We start from the raw sequence: 19,458 nt of genomic DNA on the forward strand, positions 1-19,458 counted from the left end.
TTTGTAAAAATGTGTGGGCTGGAACATACAAAGCTAGCAGAAGAATTAAAGGGAAGGATTCTTTTGTCCTGGCAGCAGGTCAGTCTGAACTGTCATTCTGCTTTCTTCTGACCTTAAAATTAATGAAACCTTCATGTAGCATAGGTACTGAGGGCAGGGATACTTTGCACCTCTGAAACTTTGGTAATACTACTATTTTTGTTCTGTGTGCCAGTGCCTATCCATCTGTATTGTTGAGCTGTGTGCAAAAAATGGTCATACATGATGCTGACTATATGAAACCTAAATGCCAAAACTTCTAAAACCTCACAAATAGTGAGGCCTGGCCTTGGTCTGTGTTAAATCAGTTATGCAGGCTTTAAAATGGCATCATTAGGGATGAACTCCTGACCTTTTTCTTTAATATATTTATGTCCAGGCAGAACTAATTTCAACTAAAAATACTTAGGTGCTCTTCACAGTCTGTTCTTCACAGTTCCCTGAAACAACACTAGCAGTGAGGATTCTGAGTGATCCATATATTTACCAAGATGTTTCATTTAAAAACTAAATGGAAATCGGACTCATGTATGCTACTATCAGTTGAAATTTGTGTTTGATTGCTTTGGGGGATGGAGGAAGGAACAGGAGTTTGGAGACTAGAGCAGCAAAGTCTACAGCAAATTGACTACATGATACGGGCTTTCTCTATAAAGGCTCTCCTAGGATTCATGGACAGGTGCGGAGAACCATGTGTTGTCTCTGTCCATGTTCTGAGCTGCCTGGGTAAGTATGGCCATAAGATAGTGTCAAAAAGCTGTTCGGTGCTCAAAGACATAAAATGACTGACTGGAGGTGGGCTCCTCTGGATGGCATCCAGAGCAGCCAGACAACAGCCAAGAGTTTGCTCCATGAAATAAAGAACTGTGCCTAAGGGCTTTCTGTCCTGGGTTTTAGCACTGAAAGGAAATACTGGTATCATGAGTGCTTGCCTGACACAAGGCACCTAAAACTCTTCCTCTACAAACCTGCAAAGTTCAAAGCATTGTTTAAGTGGCCACTTGTCTGCAGTAGTTGTGTTGCTACTTTGGAGTGCAAGTGGTAGGAAACACAAAAGAGATGCTGAAAGAAATGGGTGGGACCTACTGTTCCTTACAGTTGCAAGATGCTGCTAAAACAAAGATCTTCCTTACAATAGGAGGAGAATTCAGGATCATGGCTCCTATTGAGTTTTGAGTTTTCTTTCCAGTGGGAACTGGAAAGCTTTGCCATTTGCAGAGGACAGATCTTGCACAAAGAGACAGTCGAAGAAAGTACTGATCTTAGTCCTGGATTTCAGGCCTTGTTCCAAGGGCTGTTTATGCATTTCACATAAACATCAAAAGCAAAAAGCATAAACAGTCCTTGGAGAATGGGATGGAAGTCAGATAAATTCCAAGAAATTTAAGATAAAGTGAAGTGCCTTTAGAACCTGCTAAATCTGGAGAGGACCTACTTGCAATTTTGTGTATGCACAATTCCATCCGCTCTGACAGAGCTGGCCCCGGTTCTTTCAGTCAGACTGCAGAAAGTCCTAGATGATGTCAAGGATGCCACGGGGTTGCAGCCCTGCTGATAGCCCACCCAAGGGGACCATGTTCTGTGATCTTGGAAACAGAAGCAGGAAGCCACCATGTCCAGCCTTCAGAATGTTTAGCTGAAATGTAATGGCTGTTAAACATACAAATCACTAATGCTGCAACGATGAAATGTTCCTGTAGTGTACAAACATTTTTGGAAAGACCTATGAAGTCCTTTTGAGGCTGTTTATTAAAATACTCGTGGAGACTGAAAGTCCTCTGCTCTGTCAGCTTCAGCAAAGGCTTATGTATGGCAATCACATCAGACCTAGGTCTGGGAGAGTGTGTTCTGCTATTAACAGTGATAGTTCCCATAAACGGCTAATGGGACAGTGTACTTCTTGATTTGAAAGTTACATAGGCTTACCCACATTTCAAACTTTTCTAATCCTGTCTTTCAGAGATCAAGTCAAAATTTGGAGCCAGAAAAGGTCCAAATGATATTTGAAAATGTTCTGAAGAATTATTCATAAATCTGATTTTTTTTTTTTTTTTAAGCCAGCCTTGGGATTATTTGGAGTTGAGTTATCCTTTCTGAACTCCATGTTGACAAAATACAAATCCTTGATATACTTGAAAGCGGTCTCTTCAGTCCTTGAGGAAAAGCAGAGCATGAAAATTAGGAACAGAAACATAAAGCCTTCTCTTCAATCTTGTTTTCAGCACAATAGATGCTTCACACTGCTCCTACATGGGAAATGCACATATTAAGTGTGATTGCCACAGATGTGGAGAGAGGTGAATTGATTTGCCAAAGGTCGGAGAGCCAATGCTGGTACTGGGATCAGCCCTGAGGGCTGCTTGGCTCCCAGCTGGCAGATGACACTTTTCTTTTTTTTTTTGCATGACCTGGCTGTGCAGAATGCAGTGATCTGTGTTTGCACCAGCAGCACCTGCAAGGGAGAAGTGACCTGTGCACACCAAAACCTCTTTATCTAGAGTTGAGGCAGTGGCCCCTCCCCACCTAACTGTCTTCCTCTTTTTGTAGATTGGAGCATTACAATATACTAAGAACAGCCTTTTTTTTTTTATAGAAAATACGCCGTGCCTGGAGCTAGGAACAGTTAACAGGAATCGGAAATGGGCAGTCTCGAAGAAATAAAAATTACAGCAAAAGAGTAAAGGAGGAACAAATGAATTCAAAGTGAATTTCCAATGCTGGAGACTGCAAGGTCTGACCACCTGGTTTAAAAAAATGTTTTATTTTATAAATGTAGAATGTTTGTTGGAAAAAAATCTTTCATTTAAAAAAATTTTTTTCATAGTTGTTTTTATTGTACCAACAGCTACCTCTGCTGGCCCAGTTCCTTATATGCATTTAATGTTTTGCGCTTTTTTTTTTTTTTTTCTCTTTTAACACATGTACACAAAATCTGAATTACTTCTCAGTGCATCAAATATCACATCACAGTTCAACACTGAGCTAGTTACTGGAAACTCCAATAATTGAAAGTTTGTTTATTCTGGGCTTGAGAAACAAAACTCCCCTGTAGTAATTTATCTTCAATCAACTTTCCCTTGTTTATAAGCTCCTTCATTTTTTTCAGTACAAATACACGGTTAATAAGGAAAGGTGGAAGATTTCCTTTAAGACGAAAAATGCTGTGAAGTCAATGGGGTAGGTGTAATATAGGAAGGTTCTTTTTACCTGAACGTTTAAAAATATTTTTTTTTAAATTACATTAAAATTACATTTAAATTAAATTACATTTCCTATCTGCGGTGTCCTTTTAAAGCCATTAGAAAGCTCATCTGCCTCAGAGGGTGTTTTCTGTTTATTTCCCGTTCTGCATTTGTGTTTCCCTGCGTGGGTTGTCCATTCCCACGGCTGTCAAACTGCCTGCGGTTGGTGCCATTTGCAAATATCCACGAAAGAAATGGAATGCCAAGGGATCCCTGCCGTTTTCTGAGCGTTTCCTGTGATGCACTTTGGTAGAAAGAGAAGAATGAGCACATTTCTTTCTCTCGCGGAACCGCTGGATGTCACTGCTACCCCAGCCAAAATGAAGGTCAGCGGTAAAGCCGAGTTTTTTTCTGCAGTGAAAAGATTTGCATAACAAAGATGCCAGGAACAGACCACTGTAGATTCCGATTAGGCTAGAAGAAAGCTGTTAGAAAAGACATCTACTCCTGCGATCTTTTTACTTGTGCGGACGTTTTCCTTTGTAAAATAAGAAGGATAGACTGTGTTGAATGATACACTCTGTGGTATATAGATATTTCCAAAAGAGTGTGGAGGGAATACGCTATTAACAGACTCACCGTAGTCCTTACTAATGTCTTACGGTTTAGTAATATTAATTTCAGATACCGGTGTGTGAGAGGCTTCCTTTATCCCACAGGCTTCTCTGGGAGGCTGATGTGGTGGAGCCGGAGCAGGCAAAGTGCAACAGCCGCTGGGTAACAGCAGAGGGGGCCGGGGAGATGGAGAAAATACTGTGGAGAAATGGTGAGTACAGGGAAATCACCGATTCAGTCTAACCCACTCTAATTTTATTTGATATCTGAATAGGTCCATCCTGATTTATTCTGCTTCTAATTGATATCGAAACCATTATAAAGATCTTCTCTAAAATACTTCTACTTTCTCTTCTAGTTCCAGCTACTGATTTCTTAGTATTTGAAGTTGTTTAAAGCCTTTCAGTAGCTTCTGGGGGCTTTTTTCCCCGCACACCCCTGTCTCTCTTAACCGCATAATTATCAAAACCACATGACAGTTCTAACTTTAACTCTGATTTCCAGAAACCTCCCTGCATAAATAGAAATTTCTTCCACTGAAAAGTTGTGGTTGATTATAATGGTAACGCTGAGCACATACAGTGGAATTGGTGAATAGCTCTGGTCACGCCATTTTCCACCAGCCACTCCTCACAATGGATCATTCATTAATTTCAGGAAATGTTTCGTAGTGGCCAGAGGAAACAGCATTGACAAACCATACATGAACGTCGGCCTGCGCAAGTTCACTAACAAACCAGATTTTCCATTTTCATTCCTGCAGTACTATTGCACCCTTTTACTGCTGAAGTGACTGTCTTTTAAAAAGTCTTCCAATTTGCCCTAGCAGTTAGTTAATGTTTCTGTGATGGATGAGATTTTTACCCTAATTTACCTGGCAACATAGCGAAGCACGCAGAACAGAGATAATGTCACAGGCAAATAAATGGGATGTAGAAAGGTTGTTTGAACTATCTCCATGCTAACAGTGAACACAGTCAATTCAACTACTCTGCGGACTGCTAAGAGCAACCATTTCACAAGACTATTTTAAATTGCAAGAGAACCTTATTCTACTGATGAATGCCCTTCCTCATTCCGCAGTCCATACATCCTAAAGCTGCTGAATTTCCCTGAAATTTCCCATTTCCTCTGCTGAATCTTATCGGTAACTATTGCACCCTCCATCTTCCCATCTCTTACAGAAGCAGCACACTGGAGCTTTCTGCCTTGGCTCTGAACTTGACTGGAGATGTGACTCTGCTCTGTAGGATGACTGAAGTACTGCTGAGATGGAGAAAGGATCTCTTCTAGTTCTTTTTACCACCTGGCAGTCCAATGACCTTTCCTAGCTCCCCTTCCTCACTTGGATCCTCCCTAAAATTCGCGTGATTCTTCTTCTAGCATATTCTTTCAGCTTTACCAGTCAATTCACTTTTACTTTTGTTTCTAAGAAGCCTCGAGCAAGCTCAGGGAGGCCTGCAAACAGGAGACTACAGAGAAGCTGCTATCACGCAACAGTCTTTAGGTGTCTCTGCAGAATTAGAGATGCCTTTCTCCAGACCCAGACTGGAACCCTGAAATGGTATCTGTCTGGGGGGACAGCTGAACCTACCTATGGCCCTTGAAACGTTCAGCTTTTCCTTTGGCTTAAGCCAGCAGTCACAATACCCGTGCCTAAGGCGATCTCTTGCATTGGAGAGTTTTGAAGGCACACCCCCCCCCCCCCTTTTTTTTTATCATTTCTTTGAACAACTGCAATACTTGCAATATTGAACAATAATGCCTCTGGCGTTGAACCATGTCCTGGTTTCGGCTGGGATAGAGTTAATTTTCTTCCTAGCAGCAGGCATAGTGCTGTGTTTTGGATTTAGTAGGAGAAGAATGTTGATAACACCTTGATGTTTTTAGTTGTTGCTGAGTACTGCTTATGCTAGTCAAGGACTTTTTCAGCTTCCCATGCTCTGCCAGGCGCACAAGAAACTGGGAGGGGGCACAGCCAGAATAGTTGATCCAAACTGACCAAAGGGCTATTCCATACCATATGACGTCATGCTCAGTATAGAAACTGGGGGGGGTGGCCGGGGAGCAGCGATCGCTGCTCGGGAACTGTCTGGGTATCAGTCGGTGGGTGGTGAGCAATTGCGTTGTGCATCACTTGCTTCGTGTATCATTATTATTATTATCATTATTATACTGTTACTATTATCATTACTATTTTACTTTATTTCAATTATTAAACTGTTCTTATCTCAACCCAGGAGTGGTTTTTTTTTCACTCTTACTCCTCCGATTCTCTCCCCCATCCCATCGGGGTAGGGGGAGCGAGCGAGCAGCTGCGTGGTGCTGAGTCGCTGGCTGGGGCTAAACCACGACAAACCACCTTCCTTAGCCTTGCCTTCCTGCACACAAATGTATTTTCATCGTTAGTGAGGCACTCAAGAAAATAGTTTTGCTTTATATATGCGGAAGAGAAGGAAGATGACAGAAGTGTTTCCCTGCGTCGAGAGATCAGGAAAAGAAGGGCACAGGAGCAGCGCGTGGAAGTGAGGAGCCAAGCTAGACAGGGAAGGAGAGGCCATTTCCCCACCTGCCAGGCTGTGACTACCCCAGGTGTGAGCTAGCCCTTGCTCACCACACGGGTTTAAAAACCACGACTCGGCGTCTCCTTCCCCTCCCACCTAGCTTCCCAGCGCGTCAAAAGAGAGATTTAAAAGCTCTGGGACGCCCGAAGACTCAAAATACTCTTTGGGGTCGTTTTGTTTGGGTTTTTTTTTTTTGTTGGGTTGTTTTTGTTTTTCCTCCTTCGCCTTCTGGCTCTCCAGGTAAAGCTCGACTGTGCCCCCGACAGTACCCTGCAAGCGCTGTCCCTGCCGCCCGGCCCTCGCCCGAAGGCCGCCGAGGGCGGAGGAAGCGCCGTGAGGGGCCGGCCCCGCCGGGCGGGCGGCAGCCCACCTCCCCGCGGCCCGCCGCGCCGCGCCGCGCCGAGCCTCTTCCGCAGGGCGGGGGACGCGGCCATCTCGACCAGGAAGCTCGGCTGAAATAAAGAAGCCGCCAGCCGTGCCGGGCGGGCGCGGGCTTGCTGCAGCGGAGCCGCCCAAGGGGGCTGCGGGGGCGGGGGGAGTCGCCCGCGGCGGGGAAGGTGCGGGGCGGCCGTTCCCGCCGCTGCGGCGGGGCAGGGGCCGCTGGCGCTCGCAGCCTCCGCCCGGCCTCGGGGGTGCTCGCCGGGCGCCGGGGCTCCCCCGCCAGCTCGGGGGGGGGGGGGCGGGCTGCGGCGGTGGCAGCGGGCGAAGCCGCCCGGAGGCCCGCGGAAGCCCGGTCGCCCGGCGGCAGAGCTGGGCCTGCCGCGCGTCCCTTTGTGTGGAGCGGGCGTGGCTTTCCGCGCCGCCTCGGCCCCCGGCGGGAGCGCGGCAGCGGCGGGGCGGCCGGGCGGGCCGAGAGGGAGCCCCGGCGCCGGCGGCCGCGCTGACGCGGGGAAGGTCCGGGAGCGCCGCCGCGCCGCGTCCATGGATTAGCCGAGGCAGAGGAGGGACGCCGGAGTACGCCGACCGCCGCCTCGCCCTCCTCCCAACTTGGCGAAACTCGGCGAGCAGGCTGCTGCCCCCGGTGAGTCCCCGCCCGAGCCGCCGCCGGCCCGGGCAGCCCCCCTCAGCCGCCGGCCCGCGGGTCGCGCCGCGTCCCCGCCCTACGGAAGGCCCCTTTCTCTCCCCCGTCCGTAAGCACCGGCATTTCGACCCGGCCGCGGGGCACGGCTCTGCGCTGCAACGTCCCCTGGGGGCCGGCGGCCATGGAGCTGGGCGGGGAGCGGGCGCTGCCCGGCCGCCCTCCGACTGCCGGAGCTCCCTGCGGGCGCGGGGCTGTGGCGAGCCGCTGCCATTGTCCCTGTCCGCTAAAGGAAGCCGGAGAGGCCGGGCCAGGCTTCCTCTGGGAGTTCAGGCGAAGTTGTTCCCTCAAGCGAGGTGCCACAAGGGAGAGACAGAGAAAAATAATTGTGGGTGTTTTTTTTTTTTAAAAAAAAAAAGGGGTTTTGGCGGTGTTGCGGCCGCAGGGCGCCCTTTGCCGCTCCGTACCCCGCCGGTGCACCGGCGGCTGCCGGCCCCGGCCCCAGTCCAGGTGTGGCTGCTGGGAGAAGCAGCTGCTCTGTGTCTGCCAGGACTGAGGCCTGTAACTTTTTTTTTTTTCTAATTTTAACTTCAATTACTTGTAAGCTGTGTTAGTGAGGGAGCTCTCTGACACCCTTTCAGCTTCCCGCCCAAACGGGTGATGCTGTGCTCGATGGCCGCGCCTGTTTCGGCTCCTGTGGGGTCCCAGGGTGGGTGTTCGGATAATTTTAAATAAGCCGTTTCGTCATTTACCTTCTACCTGGTTGTCTTTGTAGTTTCAGGTGAATGTTTTAATTCTGGTCTGTGACCGCTACAGAGCGCTGCTGCAAAGCTTCTGCGTGCAGACCATGTGAAGAGACTTCAAGTAAAATGCATTATGCACTATTAATGTGGGGAAAGTCGTTTTTTCCCCCTTTGTAAACGTATTTTTCTTTTTCTTTTTTTTTTTAAGGAAGGGCATGGCCCTTGTGCATTTCTAGGGAGAGGATTTAAGCTAAGCAGGAAAAGACTTGGTATTATGCAGGACCCATGGTGTTATACCTGCCTTACTTCAGTAGAACAAACCACAATTTTCAGAGTGTCTGCATGAGGCTGTCAAGGATACGTCTGACTTTACCTCATGTACTTAATGTCAACTTACTGATTTAATTTTGAGCCTTTCTGAATAAAAAAAAAAAGTTGTGAAAATAAGTTATTTGTGTTAGATTTTCCCTTCCTTAGTAGAACTTCAAAGGTGGTGGTGGAGGGAAGGATATTTTAAGATAACTGGCAGGATAAGATTTTTCCAGCACTGCCTTTTTTTTTATAGGGACATAAAGCTTGTGACCTAGAGCTCTGGATAAAGTGGAAGGAAACCTACTCCTAGAGAAGGGAAGTACAGGGTATATCTTGTTCATAAATGCTCAGTGGGATGATCTCCTTTCTGGCTATTTCCATCAGTGAGTTCAGGTATCAGTAATCACATGCTCTTGCAACTTCCTGAGCCACTTTGTACTTGCAATAAATGTGTGAAACTTTAAGTGCTTGGGTGTGGATGGTTGAGATGCTACAGCTATCTGCTTGACAGAGGAATTGTGTGGGGAGAGAAGGGGTCAGGTGGGAATTCAAGTCTAGTCATTGGTGTGAAGTAGGAATGAGCTGTAGGCGAAACTACTTTGCAGTTTTTGTTTTTTTGGTTGGTTGTTTTAAACAAATCTAGGACGCCCATGTTGCTTGTTGCTGGAATGGTGTTCTTCATCCTCTGGCTAATGACACTGGAAGAAGGTACTTTTAGGGTGTGATGTATGCCCTTTTAGCTCTGCTCTTGCAGGGTGGGGAGGGACGAACGTAGAGGGATGTTGCCTGTCCTTAGAAGATTTTCATGTTTAAAATTACAATGCCACCTAAACGGCAGTTTTTGGAAATAGCTTCCCAAAAGTTTGGGAATGCATTTATAATAGTGTTGAAAAACAATGTGCAAGTTATGTGGCTGGCATTTTGCTTTATTTTTGCTGATCTTGCTTGTAGATGAACAAGGCCTTGCTAAAGGTGAGGTCTAGAACTAAATCAAAATCACTGAAAGTTGTTCCTCTGTCTGGTGTGTGCTCTGATCTTTATTTAGTGTAAGTTGATCCAGTTAGCTTCCTTTGTGTCGAAGCATTATCTCCAGTCCCCACATAAGAAGACCAAATCAGAAGAAACCTCACTTTCGTCTTAATTGAGTCTTATTCTTGTCTCTGGGCATAGGCTTTGCCTGACATTTAGTGCATTATAGAGTAATTACTCTTGGGCTGTTTTCCTGTTTAAAGCCTCTTTCCTCTCCTCCCTACCCCCTTGGGGGGGGGGGAGTTGCAGAAAAGAAAATTATTAGGTTTTGTGAGCATTTGTGAGCACTGTGAGCACTGTGTTAGGAGCAATGTCTGTGCAAGAGCCTTCATATATGTAACATACCTGAGAGGACTGAAATGGGGTAAGTTCTGGGCTACCTTTTGCAAGATCTAGGCCTTGTAATACTTACTGAAAGGATCATTAAAAGCCCTTGCTCTGAGCCCTGAAATGCTGTCTAATTGGGGCACTTTCTTTGGTACTGAAGATGTAACTTTTTGCTCTTAAATGTAGCAAGAAAATTGTTGACATGGTGTGTTACTAATTTGGTCATCTCTGGATGAAAATGTGTAGATAATCTGGATGAAGAAGTTTAAGTTGTAAGCTAATTTCTAATGAATAACAAGAATATGCTTTTTGATCCCTTACAGATTGTTTTGTCTTGAGGCTGACCTCTGATTTTCTTAGAGGGTAGTTACATTCAGTTTATGAAGCTTTGGTGTGTGGCTACCAGTTGGCCATTACCTGGAAATGAATGTTTAAAGAAAAAAAAGGGGGGAGGGGGGATATTTTTCTGCTGACAAACTTTTACAATTAATTCTCATAGTCTTCTATCAATTTTCCCAGTATGCATTAGGTGTGGCACAGTTTGAGCACTGATAAATTTAACTCTTGTTCTAATCTCACTGTGTTAGATTAGAAATCTCATTGAGGTGTGTGTGCGGGGAAGTGGAGTTCACAGAGCTATTGTCAAAACTGTTCCTACAGATCCTCCCTTTATGTAATTTTCTACTTTTAAAAAAAAAAAAAAAAAATCCATTTGGGTGGGGTATGTTAATATGTGGGTTTCAGCCACCTGACAAAGGAGACACTTAAGCTTTAGTCGCATGTGAATCAAGAATGTTTTTACTTTTGGGCTTTTTGTGCCATGCTGCTTTGCGTTGTGGCTTCCTGGGTGAAAACTTCCTGTTCCTGGTGGAACAGACTTTTGTACTTTAGCATTTGTGGTGCCTTTCCAAGGCTAACAGGCTGCAATTCACAAAATCCACGAACATGCTACAGTTCTCATGTTGCTTTAAGCTCTTTCACTGAAGTACTTCAATAAAACCCTCCAACAAGAATTTTCATTACTTTGGAGTAAATGTTGCAGGCTGTTGCTAAGGGGGAATTACAAAATGGTCCTTTTCCAGGTGGCTTCTGATTGTATGTCCAAAGGATGGTCATGTGTCTTCCTCACTAGTATTACACCTACAGTCTATGGTTCTTCTAGAGCTGTGATGTTGGTACCTTGTGTGAGGGTACCGATGCAGCCTTCCAGCCTCTAGTGCAGCTTGGGCAGGAACAGGATCCCTCTCCTTGACCCTTTGGCTCATGCTCAGCCAAAAGGATCTGATAAAGGAGATATTAAGAACAGTGTAGGAGGTGATCAGAGTAAAGTTTATCAAGGTTAGATATGTGTGGGTTTCAAAGTTTAATAGTTTGGGTCCCCCCAAAAAGGCTGTGATCTGATCTTAATCTAGCACTCAAAAAAAAAAAAAAAGGGGGGGGGGGCAGGGGACGGGACTGGAGCATCTAGGTTCAGATTACTTCATTTTGAAAACAGCCACAATTTAATTACTTAATATAGTCAAACTGTATTTAAGTTGAATATAGTCTTATATTTTAATTTTTTGCATTGTAAACCAGCTTCTCTTTATTCTGGGTGACTGAACAAAACCTGTGTTGAGTATGGTCAGTGAGCTGAAAAATCATTATTGGGTAAATTCTTCTATTTTAAGCATGTCACAGGTGGGGATTACAGCAAAGGGTTTAAACTGCAGAAAATGGTGATCCTCAAATATTGACAGGGTAAGGGTTTGCAGTTGAAACCACTGACTTGAATGGCCAGGCTTTTGCTGACCTTCTTTACCAATCTGACCCATTGTGGAATTGAAGCCCTTTGAGAGAGGAGAAGTATCATTCTACTCAATTATTCACACTTGAATTCTGTTACCACTTATGCAGAAAACTTCTAGCAAATGAAGATAAAATATCCTGACCACAAGAGGAACTGTATCCAAACCCAGGGCTCTTATCAGGATTTATAAGTAAGTTTATTTTCCGTTCTGGTTCAAAGTGGGCCTCAGCCCCTGTTTGGAAGGGGGGAACAGTGCTTGTTTTGTTGCAGTGTTTCCTGTCTGTCTTTTTGGGAGCGAAGCGACAGTGTTTTACCCCTTTCCTTGTAGTAAAGCTCATACATGATATGTTTTAAGGAATGAATTTCTGTTTTTACCCAGAGTGCCTGCTTAAATGTGTTTCTTCTGAGAGCTGTATCTGTGCCCTCATCTTTAAAAGTCTGTGCAAAGCTGAAAATCTTAGGGATGTCTTCATCCTTAATCTGAACCTGAATGTGAAAGGCAAGGGTGTGATAAGCATAGGGCTTTGCTGCTTCTTGATCTTTGCGGTAAGCGTTGTTGAATGTTGTTCTGGTATGACAAAGGAGCTTTTCTGTTTTATGCTCCCAGTCTAGAGAGCAAGCATTTGTAAAAAATTGATAAAGGTTTTCCATGTGAAGATCTGTGCTGTAGCCCCCAATGTAGCAGGGGCCTTCCTTTGGCACTAATAGGCCCAGGCACTTGCTGAAGTGTGTGTGTGCGCATATGAGCTGTTGGCTTTTTTTATGGGTTGTTTTATTTTGGCTTTTTCATTCTGTTTCAGTCAGGTTGCTAGTGTACAAAACCAAATTTGTTCATATGGCCTAACAGCCCTTTCCAGAAATCATTTCTCTTATTTTAAAGGGTTTTGTTTCCTGCTCAAAGAGTAAATAATTGATACTTGAGTCTCTCTGGAAAGGTGTTTTCTCTGAATAATTGATGGACTTGAACTTAACAAGGTAGTTTTCAGTTGCTGCAGTTGCAGCTACAGGAAGCAGTATGAAGTACAGTATTCGGCGGCAGCTGAATGCTCTGAATTTTAATATTTCAAAAAGAGTGTGATTTGTTCTGCTTGGTGAGAACTGTCTACTCTTGCTTTGGGGTATAAAATCAGCACTGAAATATGTACACTGACATCTAGAAACTCCTGGAATAGAAAACAGAGGGAATAGCCTCAAGTAACTTGCATCTGAAGGAAGACACCTGAGATGGTGTTTGGTCTCTATGTGACAGCAGTCTTCCGACTGCCAGGATATGGAGCTGATTCTCTTGATGCACATTTCTTTCCCCTCAGCAATTCGTTATTAACTGGTGCTCAGGGAAATACTTAATGCTGTGTGGAATATGAATGCAGTGCTGTAGCCATATGTAATAAAGGGTACAAACCAGCAAAGCTTTCTACCCTGTCCTTAGTATTCAATTACTTCAGTTTGTCTGCATGGCAAGCCTGTGGAGGAGGAAAGTTCATCTAAAAAGTTGTCTGACTTGAAACTAATGGATAGACAATTAGTGAGATGACTGTCAGAAGACAGCAAGGTGTTTTTTTTTTTTTTGCAAAGCGTACAGTGCGCTGAGGTTGCAAAGGGTATTTTGATGAAGTGCTCATAGCAGTGGTCTGCTTCTGCAAAGCAGAAGGGAATTCAATTGAAAGACCTTGCCCAGCTGGGACAAATGAGAAGGGAAGGTGGTGTTCAGCTCTTGTTTTTTTCTGAGCTGTGCTGCTTGTGTAACCAATTGTGCTGTCAGACTGTTAAGATGGCAGTTTCCTCTGTTCTCACATTCCCCTCCCCCCGCCCCCCGGGGGGTATTTGGTTTTTTTTCCCTTATATTAAAGGCGCAGATTAGGAAGTGTTTGTATAACCTCTGCACCTTCCAGTTCTGTTGGTGCGTTTGCTGTTAGCTATTGCAGAGACTGATGTCTGCATTGGAAGCAGCTCTGACAGTGTCACTTCACAGCTTTTGCTGCCCTTATCTCTTAGTGACACCCTGTTGCTCTTGGCATACTCCTGAGAGGTGGAAAGCCTGTTTTTCCTCCTTCCCCTGGGGCGGATGCAGAGTCTTCCAGTGAGACAGTTGAGGGTTTGGGGGAAGGGCTGGAGCTGTTCAAGCATGGGCTTGGCGGCCTGGAGCAGCCTTAGTCTTTGTCTTTTTTTTTTTTTTATTCTTTTTCCTTGTGTTGTGGTAGCGCGTACAGGGTGCTCTGCAAACCTGCCTGCTACGTCTCCTGAAGCACTGGCTTATTTCTATGTCTTTGGGCTGAGACACCTAGTATGCTGAAGAGCTGGCAGTGGTTAGGATCATGAGGTGTTTGGTGAATGCTGTTTTATCACATCTCTAATATTTTCCAGTGTTGTGTTAGAGGTTTACCTGCTAGTTGTTTTTTTGAAAGTTGCACAAGTGCATTTCTTTACCGGAAAGTCAGTTGGTAGGGAGAATAATTACATGGTTGTTGAGCTGTCTACTTTGCCACAAAGAGCTATTTTCTCTTACGGCCTGTGAGCTGGTGATCGTCCTGGTTGGCATGTAAAATAAGGTCCTCCTGAGTGTGTTGTGAATGCAATTGGCGCACAGGAGTGTGTTGTGAATGCAATTGGCGCACAAGACGGAGGGCAGCAAAAGAAAGCAAGCTTTGAAAGCATCCTCCCCAAACCCAACACCCCATGAACATGAACACCCCACCCGCCCAATAAATAGCATTCTGTTGTGTTGGGAGGGTGCATCATTTGGATTGAGTGTTCCTCTGGTGTTTGAAAGCATGGGTCCTGTTACTTGGGGTGGGAGGGGAGAAAAAAATTGAGGTTTTTATGGTTTCAGCTCTACATCATTTCTCCATGACGTGGAGACCGCATTGTTTAACCAGAACAAGTGATGAATATAACTAGTATTGTACAGATACATGCATTCATTTCTTAGCATGCTCGTTGCCGGAGAACGGATGTCAGTGCTGGAATTCTTTTTTTTTTTTAACTTAGAGATACCTTGATCTTTGTTTAAATTTGTTAAAATATGTCTCTGCTATTATACATAATATACATCTATTTACTATGTAAATACATATATAGGAAAATTCAGTGTAAAGGCTAAGAAATATGGTGTGGATGTGGACAGACTGCATGTTACACCCAAAGCAAGGAATGTCTTTAAGAAAAAGAAAAAAACAAACAAACAAAAAAACCCAACAAAACCCGAAGCAAATTATATGTTCGTCATTTCTTTAGTGTATATTACTATAATCAGTCTCCTGTTTTTCTCTTGTGAAAAAAGAAAATTAAGGGATAACCTTTTTGGCTGAAATGTAACTGGAGACTTGAACAAGTGGCATTCCTGGAAATGGAGGAAAGCCACAGTATGTCTAAAAGTTTAGGATGTTCTTTGAAGAAAGAGTGGCTTTGTCAGCAAAGAAAGTTGGTGGCTTCCTGTCTTTCCTCCTCTAAGTTGTGACTTATTTTTGTGATATAAAGTGGTACAGCAAAAGGAGGACCTATTTTGTTCTTGAAACATTTTGGTCTGTGTGGAGGCATGGGAGGGAGCAGACAACATGTATGGAATAGGTTCTGTTACTGTTGGATCACTAAATAGAAATAAAATTATTCCCCAAACTGGAAGTTCTGGCTCCTCAAATAAAAATTTTTCCTTTGTAAGGGTTCCAAAACCTTCTCTTGCAAGGAAAAAAAGTCAAATTACATGCTTGCTTTAATTTGAGACCTTGAGTTTTGCCTGGCTACTGTTAATGTTGTAGGGAGTGGGTATGTATCTGCTCTCATGAGAGGTAGTAGAAAGCAGCTGAGGAGTTTTGATCAGCTAAGATTATTCTGGCTACTTGTGCTAACAGGCTTTGCTCCCTGGGGTGAACAAACTCCTGGTCAGAATGACTGATGCACGGCTATGTGTTTCACAATACCTGAACTTTCTGTGAAGTAAAATGAAAACATAGCTTGTGGTTTGTAGCATATACTAAATAAGTTACAATGTGGGCAAGCTCCTATACAGGTGAAACTGGTCAATAGCTTTGTTAAAGAAAATTTTCATAGCCATGAAGGATTTCTTCCAAACTTTCCCAAGATGTTAATGAGCCATCCATTGAACTGTAGTGACAGTGTATAGTGTTGGTTTCACTTATCCTGGTATAATCTGTCTGAGTTTTAACTTGCATGAGCATGGGTTATCCCATAGTGCTTTTGAAGACAAGGTCAGTGTATTCCTGGTGCTGCCTGCAATTCTTAAATACTAATAAAGAGCCTGACAGCTTACAAAAACATCCTTCTCTGTTCTACTGTCTTCCAGTCTGCTCATGTTTGGAAAATTGCTGGCTTTTAGACTCAGTTTACTTGTGACATTTCCTTTTCCTGCTTCCTGTGCTACCTCTTGCTTTAAGTCAGAATATGGAGTATGCACTTTATTTGCAGTCAGCTACTTTGAGCAGATTTCCCTTGGACTAGGTAAGAGACCCATGCCTTTTAGTTGGTGCCTTTGTCAAGTGCCGCTGTATGTTGGAGCGGAAAGTCTGTATCCGTTCACTTACTACTTCAGTGAACCTGAGGTCAGTGGAGCAGAAGTAGCATAAACCTAGTAAAATTCAGTAGATAGCTGAGTAGTGTTGTACCTCTCCTCAGTGTCAATAACTAAAAATATTTGCAGTTTGAATTTACATGGTCAATACTTACATTCTACAGGGTCATTGGTTTTCATTCTGACCAGTTTGTACAAAGGAAAATATGGAGGTTTTGGAGCTGCTTTTGTTTTGTGGATTTTTTTTTAGCATTTCTGGTAGCTTTTATAGCTAAGTAGGAATAAAGATGTGAAAGCAAGGCCAGCCAACTAGTATCTTTTGGTAGCTTCTGTGTGAAGAACGGTAAAAAGTAAAATTGTTACAACTGCTATTGTCCTCTGTCACTGCTTTTTAATTGCTGTGTGAATGATCCCTAATTCTGCTTGTGTTTTTTCAAGTCTTCCTTTAGTGTATTTCTGTTAGTTTAAGAAATCAAGTGGAGCTGAAAATATCCCATGAATGACAGCTTGAATAGCTCCTTGAATTACAGTTGTGCAGTGTAGAGCTTTTATGCCAAAGTATTGGCGATGCTTGTCAAGTGGGCAGTTCAGAAGGGGTTAAAAGATGATGCTTCTTGGTGCCCATGTAAATTATTTTTCAGAATTGAAGGTGTCTACATTCTGAATGTTAGTCTAAGTTCAGAGTACTTTTACATGGTATTTCAGATGCAACTCATCCAATAGAAGTAGTGGCTTGGCCAAAAGCACAAGCATAACTTATGTGAGTTGTCTATAGAGCTTCAGTGGAGCTCTTCTGAATTGCTGCTTCCTTGTTTTGAGTTTGGGAACACTGGTGTATGTTCTTTACAGGTTTTCCTGTTGCAATTTGTGCAGTAGTGAATAAAGCCTGAAACTCTTCCCAGGTATAGGCAATTGGATCTGCTCTGAGGGATTGTTTTGTAGTTTGTATTGGAGCAACTTGTGTTTGAAATATTCTTCAAATACGTTGAGGACTTTGTCTTCAGCACACTACAAAAATAAGAGCCCCAAAAGACGATGTCTTAAGAAAACTGTCTGGCTCTGGTCATGTTTTCCATTGAGTTCAGAGGTTTGTTATCTGCCATTATTTTTCTAGTAAAACAGGGATAACCTATTAGCAATATCTGTCGTGCATCATGAGTCTTTCAGGTTAAAAAATACCTTTTTGTTGAATAATCCTTAGGTTTCCTCTAAGAATGAGCAAATATTTCTCTGTTCTTCTGGACTGCAGCAGAATTAAATACACTATACTTGTATTCCCTAAGAGAAGCTTGTATTTTCTTTGTGAGGCCCCAGTCAGAGTTCCTTGGAGACAAAATTACAAAAATAAAGATGACACATGCTTGCAGGGAGTTCCTGAATCATCCACAGGGCTACTATCTCTGCTTCCAGGAACAGATTAGCCTGTAGGAGCTCAAAATCCTGTCAATTTTTCTTGCTTTTGTGTTGTACCAGCTCAGTCCTTACATGTGAAGATTTGATGCCCAGCACCTAGATAAGTGTACTGAACATTAAGACTCCCTTGGTGGTCAGCTTCTCTCTGGGATGTGGAAAGAGCAGTCTGTAGGTGCCTCTTGCTCCATTTTCAGAAGGTCCTAAGAAAAATCCCTGATCTATTCCTGGTCAGGGATAAGTCTTGGAGCTTCACAAAAAAACCCCTATTGATTGAGCGCCTCCCAAGAATATGACAAGTATTTTTAATGGCACCATGTCTTGAATGAACGAACTGATGCTTTTTCATATAGTTCTGGTGTTGATGGAGTAATGGAATTAAGTAGTTGTATCAAAACAAACGATAGGCCAAAGTGCATCTCTTGCTGTATTTTAAAAATTCTTCTTGCTCTTCTGTGCATTCTTCTCTTGACTTTGTTGATTTGTTTTACCAGCTTCATATAGACTTGATGCTTTGTATTTATGAATGATGGGGGGAGCAGCCAACAGCTCACAAAATGAAATTTTTTTGTTTTCTCTTGCCTCAGTTCTGCCCCTGTTCCCCCAGCTTCCTCCATTTCAGCATGTTAGCTTCAACTGTGGTGTAGCCTGTGGTGCGGGTGTAGGCTGGCATTGCAGGGGTGCTGCATTTCCATGAGCACTCTTGGAAGCTAGCACTGCTTCTGGCCTCCCATCCTTGTTCTCCTGCCACCTCCTGACTGCACCCACGCTGGCATTTGAGCTCTGGGGAGGTAGATTGGAAGGCTTAAAAGTGTTTTCTTCTTGGTGCGTGGTACAAGATCACAGGATTGATCTGAAGATTTGCTACATGATTTGCTCTGATTGTTTGCTCCACTGAGTAGGGTGATTAATGGTTGTGGATTGTGGGGGCGTGGGCAGGCAGGCAGGGAAAGGGATCAGGACTGCATGTGGTGGCAGTACTGGCTGAACCTGGAACTTCAGTGTGACTTAGGTCTGCCTTGTAAAGTTTAATGCCTCCTGAGGGTCCAAAGAATTTGTGGACCTAGATCTAGAGATGTGCATTAGTGTTCCAGTTGTTCTTGTTCTAGATTAAACATATTATCTGTGAGGATTTCCCTGCATATCGAAATTAGATTGTTTAATATATCACAGCTTCTGTTCTGAGAGTTAGAATCTATAGACCATGAATATCACTGCTGTAGCATTTTGAAGGTAAGAGTGGAATCTGTGGGTGTAGAAATGCTTTGGAAATGGCAGTAGCCTCTTGATGAATGACTACATTTTTTTTTTCCCCCTTCACTAAAGCTGTAAACACAAAGACGAAATTATGTATTCTACCAAAGCAGCAGTGCTCTGTATTTAATTTTTTAGAAATTCCTGTTGTCGTGAGTGGGTGACTGTCAGCTGACATCATGTGACTTGCTTTGTCTGAAACACAGTAGAGAAAGTTACTAGTCTATGCTGCCCACATACTACTTTAATCTTCCAAGTGTTTTGTAGTATTGCCTAACCATAGTTATGTAGCCTGTGATGTAAATTAAATGAAGTACTGATGTAGCGTATTTCTAGATGGGTAACAGATGCCTCCTATGTTAGGAAACATGACTTTAGTATAAACACAGGGAAGGTGACTGTGTGGCCTTGAGTGGATTGCTTGGTCTGTTTATTTGTAGGGTCAGGGAAAAAGCCAGACACACCTACATGTTAGATTTACTATGTCAGAACGTCACTCCCACACCAGTGGTGATTATACTGCTCCATATGGTGGTTGGTGGTCTGTCAAGAAGAACCGAAAGAGTCCTGATAAGGGTAAGTCAAATCTGCCCTTATATAGGCAGGTGTTTCAGAAGGCAGCATCTGTCTGGGGAGCCATGTGCTGTTACA

The 19,458-nt window shown here is 43.8% G+C and overlaps 1 protein-coding gene across 6 annotated transcripts in view; it reads left to right on the forward strand.

Moving 5' to 3' along the window:
- The first annotated feature begins 7,378 nt into the window (after positions 1-7,378).
- The window catches only part of TSPAN14 (tetraspanin 14), a 54,726-nt gene continuing 42,646 nt past the window's right edge, over positions 7,379-19,458 (forward strand). For all 6 annotated transcript variants that reach the window (XM_075718038.1, XM_075718037.1, XM_075718040.1 and 3 more), the window contains exon 1: positions 7,379-7,421. The gene's annotated coding sequence lies outside the window, so the exon portion shown is untranslated. The remainder of the gene's footprint in view (positions 7,422-19,458) is intronic.

This window comes from Pelecanus crispus, chromosome 10 (assembly GCF_030463565.1).
Source record: "Pelecanus crispus isolate bPelCri1 chromosome 10, bPelCri1.pri, whole genome shotgun sequence".
NCBI classification, from domain to species: Eukaryota; Metazoa; Chordata; class Aves; order Pelecaniformes; family Pelecanidae; genus Pelecanus; species Pelecanus crispus.